General features: G+C 51.6%; 1 non-coding gene across 1 annotated transcript; it reads right to left on the bottom strand.

Annotated features, from left to right (window-relative positions):
* Nucleotides 1–11,300: 11,300 nt before the first annotated feature.
* LOC141417663 (U6 spliceosomal RNA) lies at nucleotides 11,301–11,404 on the bottom strand. The gene has a single exon (XR_012442312.1). It is a non-coding gene; the product is annotated as a U6 spliceosomal RNA (small nuclear RNA).
* Nucleotides 11,405–11,645: the final 241 nt, after the last annotated feature.

Below are 11,645 nucleotides of genomic sequence, written 5' to 3'. Positions count from 1 at the left end.
TGGGGCGGGGAGGGGGCTGACGGGGAGACGATGGGGCAAGGTAACCAATGTACAATATAAGTCTAATCAGAATTGTCACTACGATTTCCCCCTCCCCCATATAATGAATATATCCTAATAAAAACTTTTTTTAAAAGTCTCATTTGCCAGCCTTGTATCAATAGCCACCAATAGCTACAAGGCCCTGCAGCTGTGTGACCGGGCTTGCTGTCTGTGCCTCTGCCGTCACCCTGACACAGACCTGCCCCTCTCCCCCACTGGTCCCAAGAGGAGTATGGGAGCCACGTGGAGTATAAGCCATCTCACTGAGCTCGGCTGGACAGGACATCGGACAGCCCTGGAAGGACGAGTCCAGAGCCACAGCCTCGCCTAGCTTCAGCAACCTGCAGACACGTGAGAGTCAGCGGTTTTGTTTTGCAGTGATTTCTAACCCTGTGTTCTGTGGCCTGGCTGGCTGCTGGAGCAGACAGAACCCAGTGCTTTCCATGGGTCATAGCAGAGCAGGCACACAAAGAGACCCCAGGCCTTTGTGGTGCCTCCTTTAAGGAGTTTACACCTCCATCGGGGGCAGAGCTGATGCACACTGATGGAGTGCAGTCACCCCACACCACAGCAAGACCTTCCATCCACCGCTGTCACGCATCAGGACTGAAGGACACTTTGGGCCGTGTGTACCAGGTAGTCCAGCCCAAAGGCTCTGACATTGCTGAGGTGTCCTTGGCTCGATCACACCCCTTGTTCATCACAAGTAACCACAAACCACAGGAACAGCGTCATCATGAGTGTCCCGGGCCAGTCAGGATGTGGCTTTTGGGGCTGGAGCCAGTGTCTCCCAAAGCCATGGCTGTGAGGGTGTGGGTGCCAGTGCAAAGCCACGGTTCTGTCTGAAAGTGAGGACACTGTGGCTCGGAGAGCTTACGTAACATTCACGAGCTCACAGCTGGCGAGCGGTAGTGCAGGCTTCCAGCCCAGATCTGTCCAACCCCAAATCTCTCCTTCCTCTGGACCTCCCTGCTGCATCGCCCAAGTTGGACAGGACTGGTGTCCTTTGGCTGTCACAGTCAAGGTGGCCACTGTGCTCCACGGTGGTGGCCTGGGATCACACAGTGCTCCGAACCAAACCTTGCAGAATCATGCCTTGCTGAGGACAGAGACGCTCAGGCCTGGAGATCACGCAGCCCATTCCAGCCTTACCATCTGGGAGCTGAGCCTGCACTTTAGGAAGGTTCTGGTTCCTCGGCCCATCCATGCAACGTTTTTCTGAATGTGCAGGGCAGTCTGGGCCACCCGCTAGCGTCCCGGGCAAGTGTGACAGTGGACAGGGGAGCAGGGGAGCAGGGGAGCAGGGGAGCAGTCTGTCCCTGGCTTCCTGCCATCTAACCCAGGGCTGGCTAGGACCAGGACACCCAAAGTTTAGGTGTCAATGATGGCTGCATCCTCACCACTCACCGCCACTCGTGCGGTCATTGTCACAAGCGGGCCCCCTCGGTCTGAGAAGGATGAGCTGGGACTCAGTAACCTGTCTAGTTTATTAACGGCTGGCGACCATGAGCAAGAGACAGCAAGACAGGCCCAGGGCTTTGCAAAGCTGGTTTCTGTCTCCTGTCTGTGTGGCTGTGGGAGCCTTGCCTACAGCAGCCTCAAGGACTGTGAAGGTTGAGTGGGTGACACTGTTGGCTCTCAGGAGCAGTGGACAGTCGTGTCATTTGCCATTACCTGCGGGCTTGGGTGGGTAAGACTAGGGTGAAGACAAGGCTCCTGGTGAATTGTTGGGTTTCACAAGCTGCTGTGCCAGTGTCTTGTGGCCTGAGCTGGACTGAATGTGGTGATGTGGACCTCCTGGCTCTGTCTCAGTCTTCTCTGAGCTCTTGTTTCCTACCAGGACGGGCTTCCATCCCGCTTTGTCCCCGAACCAGGGATGAAAATGAGTTTTTAGTTTTCTTTTTCTTTTTCTTTTCTTTTTTTTTTTTTTTTTGAGATAGGGTCTTGCTATGTAGCCAGGAACTCCTGAGCCTCCTAACTTGGCCTCCCGGGAGCTAAGGTTACAGGCGTGTGTCATGGTGGCAAGTTCAGATTATTTGTCAAGAGTAAGACAGGGATCTGACCATAGGAATGCTGGCTCAGGTTGACAGTCATGTCAGGAATGCCACCCTGGGCCTGAGGGCAGAAAGGACTCAACACAGGCTCTGGCCAAGCAGGTGTGGGAGGATGGGAAATGTCACCACACGGGGCCATGCTGCAACGGTTGCTGCTCAGTGGTCACCTGTGGGAAGAGCAGGAGTTTCGCCACCAAGTCCTGGTAGCCAGTTCTGTAGCTGTTAGAATATGGTGACCTTTAGCTGGCCACACCAGCTTAGTAAGGTAGATTTAACAATTATAGTCTGTTCCCTATCTAGGCCTGAGTCAGTTAGACACACGCTTTAAAAAGATTCCCAGAAAGGAAGTGGATGGAGAAGTCACCAGTTAGCATGCACAGGTGAAGACAGGGGACATGGCAGAGCCATCTGCCCTTGTCCTGGCTCAGAGTCTTCATCAGACACCTCCTGAGGTGACAATGAAGACGCTCACGGACTCAGATCCCAAAGATGGTCGTAAAACCAGCCCCAGCCGTCTGCAGGTCTGTCTGTAATACACACTTGAGAATCCACCGATGTAACCCTAACCCTCACTCAAAATGCATTATCTCACCTTCAGATATTAGTCAGTACTAGTAGAAATCAGCACAATTAGTGAGACACTCAACCCAGGCACAAGTGGCTCATGCCTATAATCCCAGCTACTCAGGAGGCAGAGATCAGGAGGATTGTGGTTCAAAGCCAGCCCAGACAAATAGTTTGAGAGACCCTATATCTAAAAAGCCCATCACAAAAAAGAGCCAGTGGAGTGGCTCAAGGTGTAGGCCCTGAGTTCAAACCCCAGTACTGCTAAAAAAATTAATAAATAAAATAAAACAAAAAGCTCAGATCTAGGCTGGGAATGGTGTTTCATACCTATAATCCCAGCTACTCAAGAGGCAGAGGTAGGAGAATCTTGGTCCAAGGTCATCCCAGGCAAAGTTAGCTCGAGACCCTTTCTGAAAAAAACAAGCTAAAAGCCAAAGCATGGTTCAAGTGGAAGAGCACTTGTGGGCTGAGTTCAATCCTCAGTACATAAAAACAAAAAATCTAGCCCAAAAAGTGATCACAGACGCTCCTAGACATACAATAGCATGAAACCAGCAAAACCATCCTCAGTGGGAAATTCATAAAGGTGAAAATGCTCTTAACATTCACAGTCAGCTACACGTGAATTCTCTGCGTGGTGGTCCCCTCGTGGTCTTCAGGCTGACCTGGGACGGCCACGGACCAGCATCTCCAGAGAGCATCCTAGGATGGCACGGCACTAGCCCAGGAAAAGATCAAAGTCAAAACTCAAAGCAGCGTTACAGAATATGTGTCTCTGTGCACCACCGTGGGGTTAAAAATTGAAAGTTGGGGACCCTCTGTGTGCAGTGCATGTCTTAGGAAAGGGAGGGCCATGTACGAAGGCTCCTCGTGGGCAGGAAGGGGCTGTGTAAGGCGAAGGTGTTGGGGGAGTTTTATTATTTTTTACCGATGTGTTAGAACCGGAGAGGGGACTTCCTCTTTTTCGTGGGTTCCCCCACACACACTTGGCAGAGATGAGGCATTCCTGGGAAGTCAGAGGTGGCTGGAGGTGACCTCAGGTTGGGGCATGGTGGCTCTTCCTGGCCACTCCATGAGTTCTGCTCCTGAGCAGAGCACAGGGAAGGCAGAACTCTGGTCATTGTCCCATCGGGGTGGATTTGGGGAAAGTAAAGCCAGTCTACCTGCCATCCACCTAGATAGCAGGGAGGGAGGGAGGTGGACGTGTCTGAGCAGTTGATGGTGATGCCTGCTTATGTGCTCCAAGAATATGATCTCTGAATTTATCCCCAGGTTCCCAGCTAAAGGCCTGTGAGCATTTCTTTTTAAAGCAGAGTCTGTGACTTTCACCAGATTCCAAAGGACTCTGAGACCCAGGAGAGTTTGCCAAGTCAAAGTGTAATCCTGAGCTCAGGCTGGGTTCAAGCCTGGAGACTCAGCTCCTCATGTCTGTCAGCCTCAGCTGTCCTCACCTGGGCGATGTGACCGTCCTGCCAACCCGGGTTGCTGTGGATGCTCACAGCCAGGCCTTGTCAGCAGCCAGCATCCCAGGAGCCTCCGACTCCTCCCAGGGCTGTGCCACGCTCCCTGAGTTCCTGGCCACCCGTTTCCCAGCAGCTCTGGTTTATTTGGAATGCGTCTTGGGGTCTCCTAGAGAGAGGCTCAGCTGAGTTCCAGGAACTGAGCGCTCCCTGCCCCTGGAGGGCTTCCAGCTGTCCCTTGGCTGCCTGGTGTAGAAGAAACGACGGGGAACGTTCGTGTCTGAGGATGCTAAGGAGTTCTCAGCACAATGAAATTCAGTCTCCATCCAAGGTGCCACACACCCAGCACGCACGAGGACGTGCGGCGCCTCAGAGAGGGCATGAGCTCGGGCTGCGTGGTGCTCCTCCTGGGCTCAGCCTGTGTGGCCGATGTGTCACAAAGCACACCTGAAGTCCTCCACGCCAGCTCTGGGCCCCTAGACAGGGCTGTGAGGTACCCTCAGTGGGGCCAACACGGCAGCCTTTCCCTTGGGTGCCTTTCTGCACCTTAGAGTCAAATTCTTCCATGGTCTTAAGGAAACAGTTCCTTGGGTGCGTTAATTGTGCTTTTCTGGAGTCAGAGGGACCAGAGTTTGAATCGCAGCTCCATCACTAGTAGCCGTGCAGCCTTGGGGAAATGACTCCATCTGTCTGGGCCTCCCCTCCATTTTTTGTTTCACTTTGTTTGTTTTTTGGTGGTACTGGGATTTGAACTCAGGGCCCCCAGTACTAGGCAGGTGCTCTAGCACTTGAGCCACTCCGCTAACCCTTTTTTGCATTGGGTATTTTTGAGATAGGGTCTTGTGAGCTATTTGCCCAGGCAAACCTCAATCCTCCTGATCTCTGCCTCCTGAGTAGCTGGGATTACAGGTGTGAGCCACTGGCACTTGGAGGACTCTGGTTTTTAGTGTCTGCAAAAAATATCAATTACCAGCACCTCTACTCTGAGTTGGTAGGAGACTCAGACAATATAATCCTTAGAGTGAGAAGTGCAATGGTGGACAGGAGAGGCTGCTTTTTTAGTGTCTGACTCTAAATCAGACACAGAACGATACAAGGACGAGAACCAAGGGCAGTCACGGGACCTGGGGCGGGCACTGCAGCCTTGCACCGGGTCCTTCCTGTGTTCTGCAGGTGAGTGTGCGTCTCACAGGAGCTCATCATTGTTCAATGAATGCACTCCACACGTGTGTACACGTTACATATCATTAGCACTCAGCATGGCTTTGGTTTTTTTTTTTTACCTTTTCTTTTTTGGTGCTGGGGATTGAACTCAGAGTCTTGTGCATGCTAGGCAAGCCCTCTAACTCTGAGCTGTCATGATGTTTCTTTTCTTTCTTTCTTTCTTTCTTTTTATTTCTTTTTTTTGTGGCACTGGAGCTTGAACTCAGGGCCTATACCTTGAGTCACTCCATCAACCCCTTTTTGTGATGGGCTTTTTTCAAGATAGGGGCTCACGGAACTTATTTGCTCAGGCTGGCTTCGAACTGCAATCCTCCTGATCTCTGCTTCCTGAGTAGCTAGGATTACAGGCGTGAGCTCTGGCTCTTTTCTTTCTTTTTAGACGGGGTCCTCTGTATGTAGTCCATACTGCCATGTAATTCTCCATCCTCCTGCCTCAGCCTCCTGAGTGCTGGGACTTCAGGTGTACACCACCATGTCAGGATCTGTTTTAGAACCAATGTCAAAAGAAATGGACCAACTATTTCATCTCTGTTTTTCTCCCCAAGATGGGGACTAAAGAATCTGTGATCCAAATGACATCTCAGACACTACACGACACTCCGAGACCCCCCCTCCCCAAGAGATCACACAGGGTTCCTGAGGGTCATTGTCACCCTCAAATCAATCTTCCTCTAGTTCTGGACATTTTGACTCCATTATTTCACTCATGTCTACTATGCCACCCAAGAAAACGTCTGGTGATCAACCCAGCAGAAGGGAGTCTGGGTGGAGAGACCGAGAGAACGCAGCCAGCCTCACGCCTTCCAGGTTCTTGCCAGGACTCCTTGCTGTCTGAGCCTGATGGGACACTGAGGGCAAGGAAGGGGGATCGGTTCTCAACTGGGCAGGAAGAGAGTGTCCCAGTGTGGGAAGGAGCAATGTCCCTGCTGTGGACAGAACTCACAGTCGGTCTTTTCCTCGGCAGGTGGAGCAGAAGGTCGGCAGCAGGCACTCCTCTCAGCTCAGTGCCAGGCACAGATTGCTGGCACATCGTGTGTGCACAAGAGGCACAGAGGGATGTTCCTTCTCTGGGTTTCCGCCTCAGGCCTGCATTTTGGGCCGGATGCTATTTTTAGGAGGCTGGCACCATGGATCAGTACACATGAAGGAGCAGGGGGACCCAACTTGATACACAGGGAGCTGGTTGGACTGCAGCAGGGTGGGGGCGCAGGGAAGGGTCTGTCTCCCACTGAACAATGGAGCTGCGGCTGGCGGGCGGGCTGGCTGTCACACCCACTGTGACATTAATCACATCCTGCCTGGCATCGTCCCCAGCAGCTCTGACACATGTGGCTGCACCCCACTCTGGAGAGCCCTCCCCTCAGACTGTGCAGGGAGCTTCTGGGCCCCACCTCTCAAGTGGGATCAGCGTCCTCCCTCCCCACCAAATGGATTCCTCTTGCCTGGCGCTGGCAAGGGAAGTGCAAGTCACCACTCCAGGAGGTAGAGCACTGTCCATGTAAGCCCCTCCAGGACACTGGCTATGACGTGGGTGGCAGGGTGGGGTGACTGGCATGGAGCAGGGCTGGGTCACTTCTAGCTGGGGCTCTGGAGTAGCAACAGAAATGGCCCCTGGCTAACCGTGCTGGCTGGGAACAGGTTTACTGCATCCATCTTGGATCTCAGGGAGCTTACAGGATAGAGAAGCAACAGCCAGACCACGGAAAGGCTGGAGGGGACAGTGCTGGGGGATGGGACCAGAGACTGACACCGGGGTGTGGGGCAGGGGGAGATTCTGCCTAGACTGTTGTGCTCTACTTTATGAAAACTCAGCCCTCTGGTAGGTGCTGTGCTCTGGCCAGGCCAAGGCTACCAGAGTCCTTGCTGCAAGGGGACCGGGTCCTCACATCAAGAGCAATTACTTTGGGCTCCGTTCCTCCCTAGCCTGACCCCTCGGGCCACACATTGCTCATAGCACACAGGGCTGCACCCCAGGTAGAGGGAGGGGTTCAGGCAGGACTGGAGAGGGTGACTCATTCTCACGTCTACCCAGCCAAGAGGCTGGCAGGCAGAGGCCGTCTGCAGCGTCTCATCAGCAGCCAAAACCCCAGCCTAGGCTGGCCAGGCCTCCACTTGCCAGAGGCCAAGTCCTTCCCCTCCTTGCTCTGGCCACACCAGCTTCACCAGTCCCTCCTCACTGCACCATCACCCATCCATTTCTCTTCCCCTGGCCTCCTGCCCCATGTTCCTCCAGGCTCCTCAGGCGTGGCCTCAAAGAATTTAGGCTTTGCCATTAGCGACTGAGAAGTTGGCTGCACGACTTCTTGTCTGTGGATTTTGAGCAAGTTGTCTCTCTTCGCGCTGCCTCAGTTTCCTCGTTTGCAATGTGGGGATGAGACAGGACTTGGTGCCTGGTAGGAAATGAATGCCAGCCATGCTGCTGCACTGCTCCTTCCAGGTGCCACCGTCCCTCAGGGACTTGGTCCTGAGGAATGTCCCAGATGAGCATCAATGCCTGTTGTGCTGCCCTCCCTGGGCTTTGGGCCAGTTTACAGAACTGCCTGGATGCTATGGAATGGGTGCCATGATGCCCTCATGGCAGGAAGGGAAGATTTGGGCAACTTCAAACCAAACCAAACCACAGCCTGACTGTCCAAAACCTTGCCTTCTGAAAGTGACAGTTCACACAGCGGGTGGCAGCCTGGGTGTTCCATAGCCCAGGGCACAGGAAAAACCACCCTTTCAGAGCACCAGTAAGTGGTAACAGTCAGAGCCACAGAGCCCGAGGGCCAGCTCAGTGAGCACCTTGACGAAACTGTGGTCTGTGTATTGTTCAGGACTCTTTTGGTCCCAATGACAGAAACTCGACTGTAATTACTGTAGCACATGCGTAACTAGCGCATATAAATACACGCACACACTCACGCACACACACCTGTATTATATATTTTGTGATGCTAAGGCTAGAACTCAAGGCTTTGTCCCATCCATGCCAAGCACAAACTCTACCACTGAGCTATAACCCAAGCCCCCAAATAATTTTTATTGGAAAACTAGATGGTAAAAAGAAATGTACAAGTGAGTGTAGCTTCACTGGATCCAGGGGCTCAGGTGGTGCCGGTCTTTGTCTTTGTTCAGCTTTCCTGTTGTATTGTGTCACCTGTAGACACGCTTACCCGCTGAGAAAGGAAGATGGTAACTCAAGCCTTCTGTGGGAGGTTGTGCGTTCCAAATGTGACTGCACCAACATGTGCATAACCTGTGCCCCTCTAAAATGTAACACCGCCAAGATGTTGTCTTTGAATGGCCCTTGTAACCTCCTCGACCAGTGGACATTGTGGTAGAAGTGATGTTTGTTTACTTCCGAGACTGGGTCTTAAAAGGCAACACAGCTTCTTCCTGGTTCACTGCCTCTGGAGACACCAGTCCTCGGAAAGCAGTAACCACGCTGTGAGGAAGGCCACGCTGGTTTCCAGAGACACCGCAGGAGAGGCTCGTGTGGCAGCCAGTGTCAACAGTGTGCAAGACACCAAACCCTAAAGGAGAATGACAGAGAGGGGGTGAGCTAAAGTATGATGTATTTATATACTGTAAGAACTTTTGTAAATGTCACAATGTACCCCCAGCATAACAATAAGAAAAAAAAAAAGAAAGAAAGCCAAAAAAAGACATCAAGCCTTCAATCAGTCCCAGTGTCTATGCTTGAGTCGTCCAGCTGTGGCCCAGTCAGGGTAGGGCAGGCTCTGTAGGCGAAGTCCGGTGGTTTCATGTCACTGAGCTTTGTGACATGAGATACAGCCATAGCCACTGCAGTAGCTTTCACAGTCACTCTCCCAACATCTACACGTCGGTTCATAGTGAAATCCCGATCTGCCCTGGCTGAGGGTCTCCTCCCTAGAAGCCTCTCTAGCCGGAGGGATGGAGAACTCTAGCTGGCTGCAGAGGCTGGGTCCCGAGCCGTGCTCTGGTCTGGTGAAGGATGGGGCTGTTACCAGAAGCCACAAGGCTCCTGGAGGTCTCCAAAAGGGAGGAAGACTCTACCTGGCCCTTGGGTACCAAGTTCCTGATGCTGTTGAGAAAAAAAGAATTCTGGGACACATTGTGGTAGAAACCAAGAAAGTTTGTTAGTAAAGCAAGGCAAAGGAAAGATAGAAACATGGTACATAGCCCAGACATGGATGCAGGCACATCTGATAACAGGTGCAATGAGGGTTCTAACGTCAGCGGTGTTTGTGGTGGAAAGGTGGGTTGGGGTGTGGCTTAAATTAACTTTAGGATAAGTTCTCCTCTTGTTCTGGACACCTGGTAAATCCAACCATTCTTCCTGTCACTCTGTTTTGATCTTATCAATTGGGCCCAGAGAGATTACCCTGGTCAGTTTCCTAAATTCAGGTCATTGTGACAAAGCTGTCAGAATGTCACTTTAAGCAAAGGGTGGGTTCTGCCAGATGCTCCTTTCAGGTGTCTGTCCTTGGGATAAGCATTTTCCTGTGCAAACACTTGTGATCAAAAGAGTCATTTTACCAGCCCCCCCCCCCAGGATAAGTCTCTAAGCTATTCTGGCTCAGTGTCCAGAGTGTAGTGATTACCTGGGCATTTGGGCAGGGGACAGGGGGCAGGGTCAGGGGAGAGTGGGCTCCTTCTCACTGCTGCAGCTGAGTGAGGGAGTGAAGCTTAAAGCAAGGCAAATAGTGTCGTGTGCCCGTTCCTCACGCAGTGCTCACCTCTGAGTCCCTGGCTGCTGTTCCTTGTGCCTTGGTTTCCCTGATCTACCCTGCCTCGGGGACAAGAAGAGTCCACCTTGTTAGTCCAGGTCAGGAGTTAGCCAGGGGTGGCTCCTCCAGGTACAGTCGGAGCCATCTGTCAGATGAAGGGAAAGGACCTTGTTCTTGATGGACCAGGTCCATTTCAGTGCACAAGGGCAGGTCTGGAGCTTGCCATGAACAGCTCTGCCTATCAGGGAAGCCTACTTGTGAGGACATAGGTGACAGGAGCTGGGCAGGGGAGCCCAGAAAAGTAAGCCATGTTGGTTTTTCTACCATACATGGGTAGGATTTGGGGAAGCAGGAAAATGACAGCATATCCAAGCAACTAATGCTGAGTGGTGTGCATCTGTGCGAGGAGCCGGCGTGCACCCAGGTGGACTCTGTGCTCAGGGGTACAGACACTACTTCCAATAAACTGGTCTGTGGCTCTCAGAGGGAGGGACAGCCTGCAGGGCAGTGTCGGGGACACACAGTGTGTATTCAGTAGGATTATATTTGCTGCTGGAGCAAGATAGCAGTTTATTTCTTTGAGATTGACAAAGCTTAAGCAATTCTGGCTCACAGGCGACTCTGAACTCTTTAGTATTCATCTTGTTGGTCTGCCAAGCCCCTATGTGGTTTCCCTCATAAGATCTAAGCTAGCTGCTCCAGCTCCTGCAAGTGCATCTACTTTCCAGCCAGGCAGGGGGAAGAGGAAATGAATGGTGCCTCCTCTTCCTTATATGGATAAGGCCCAGAGGTTTTGCTCGGCTAGTTCTGCTTACATCTGATTGGCTAGAACTTCATCACATGGCCACATCTAGCTGCAAGGGAGGCTGGGAAGTGTAGTTTTTAGCTGGTGCCACTGAAGGTCAAGGGTTCTAATGCTACACAAAGAGAAAAGAGAATGGGTACCAGATGAAAACTAGCAGATGTGGCCTGAGACACTCAAAACTGGAGCTGGCACACACCAGAAGGAGAGGCAGTGTGTTAATCTGGTCTCAGCTCTCTGAACGAATGTCTGTGTGGCCTGAGCCTCAAACTCCTTTTCCATAAAGTAGTGAGGATGTTAACAGCCAATTTCACTGCTCTATGATTTGCATTTTAATATCTCTAAAATTGGAAAGTGTTCACAAGTAACAACATGCTTAACTGACAGTTTTATTAATTGTTAAATGCATAGAACAGTGTATCTTGGAACTAATATTTGATGTAATGCAATTTTCTTTTTAAGTATGGGACACTTCACGAATTTGCGTGTCATCCTTGCGCAGGGGACACTCTAATCTTTGTATCATTCCAATGCTAGTAGATAAGCTGCCGAATCAAGCACAAAATGCAATTTTCAAGGATAACTTCATAAGCAGTATATGCACATTCTGTTTATTACTAAAACGATCATCATTTTATGTATTTATTTATTTTTTGAACTCAGGGGTTCACACTTGCAAAGCAGATGCTGTACCTCTTGAGCCACACCTCCAGTCCATTTTACTCTGGTTATTTTGGAGATGGGGTCTCTCTAAACATTTGCTGGGCTGGGCTGGAACCGGGATCATGTCGATCTCAGCCTC

This window comes from Castor canadensis, chromosome 15 (assembly GCF_047511655.1).
Source record: "Castor canadensis chromosome 15, mCasCan1.hap1v2, whole genome shotgun sequence".
In the NCBI taxonomy this organism is placed as follows: Eukaryota; Metazoa; Chordata; class Mammalia; order Rodentia; family Castoridae; genus Castor; species Castor canadensis.
This window is presented reverse-complemented; position numbering and strand designations above follow the sequence as displayed.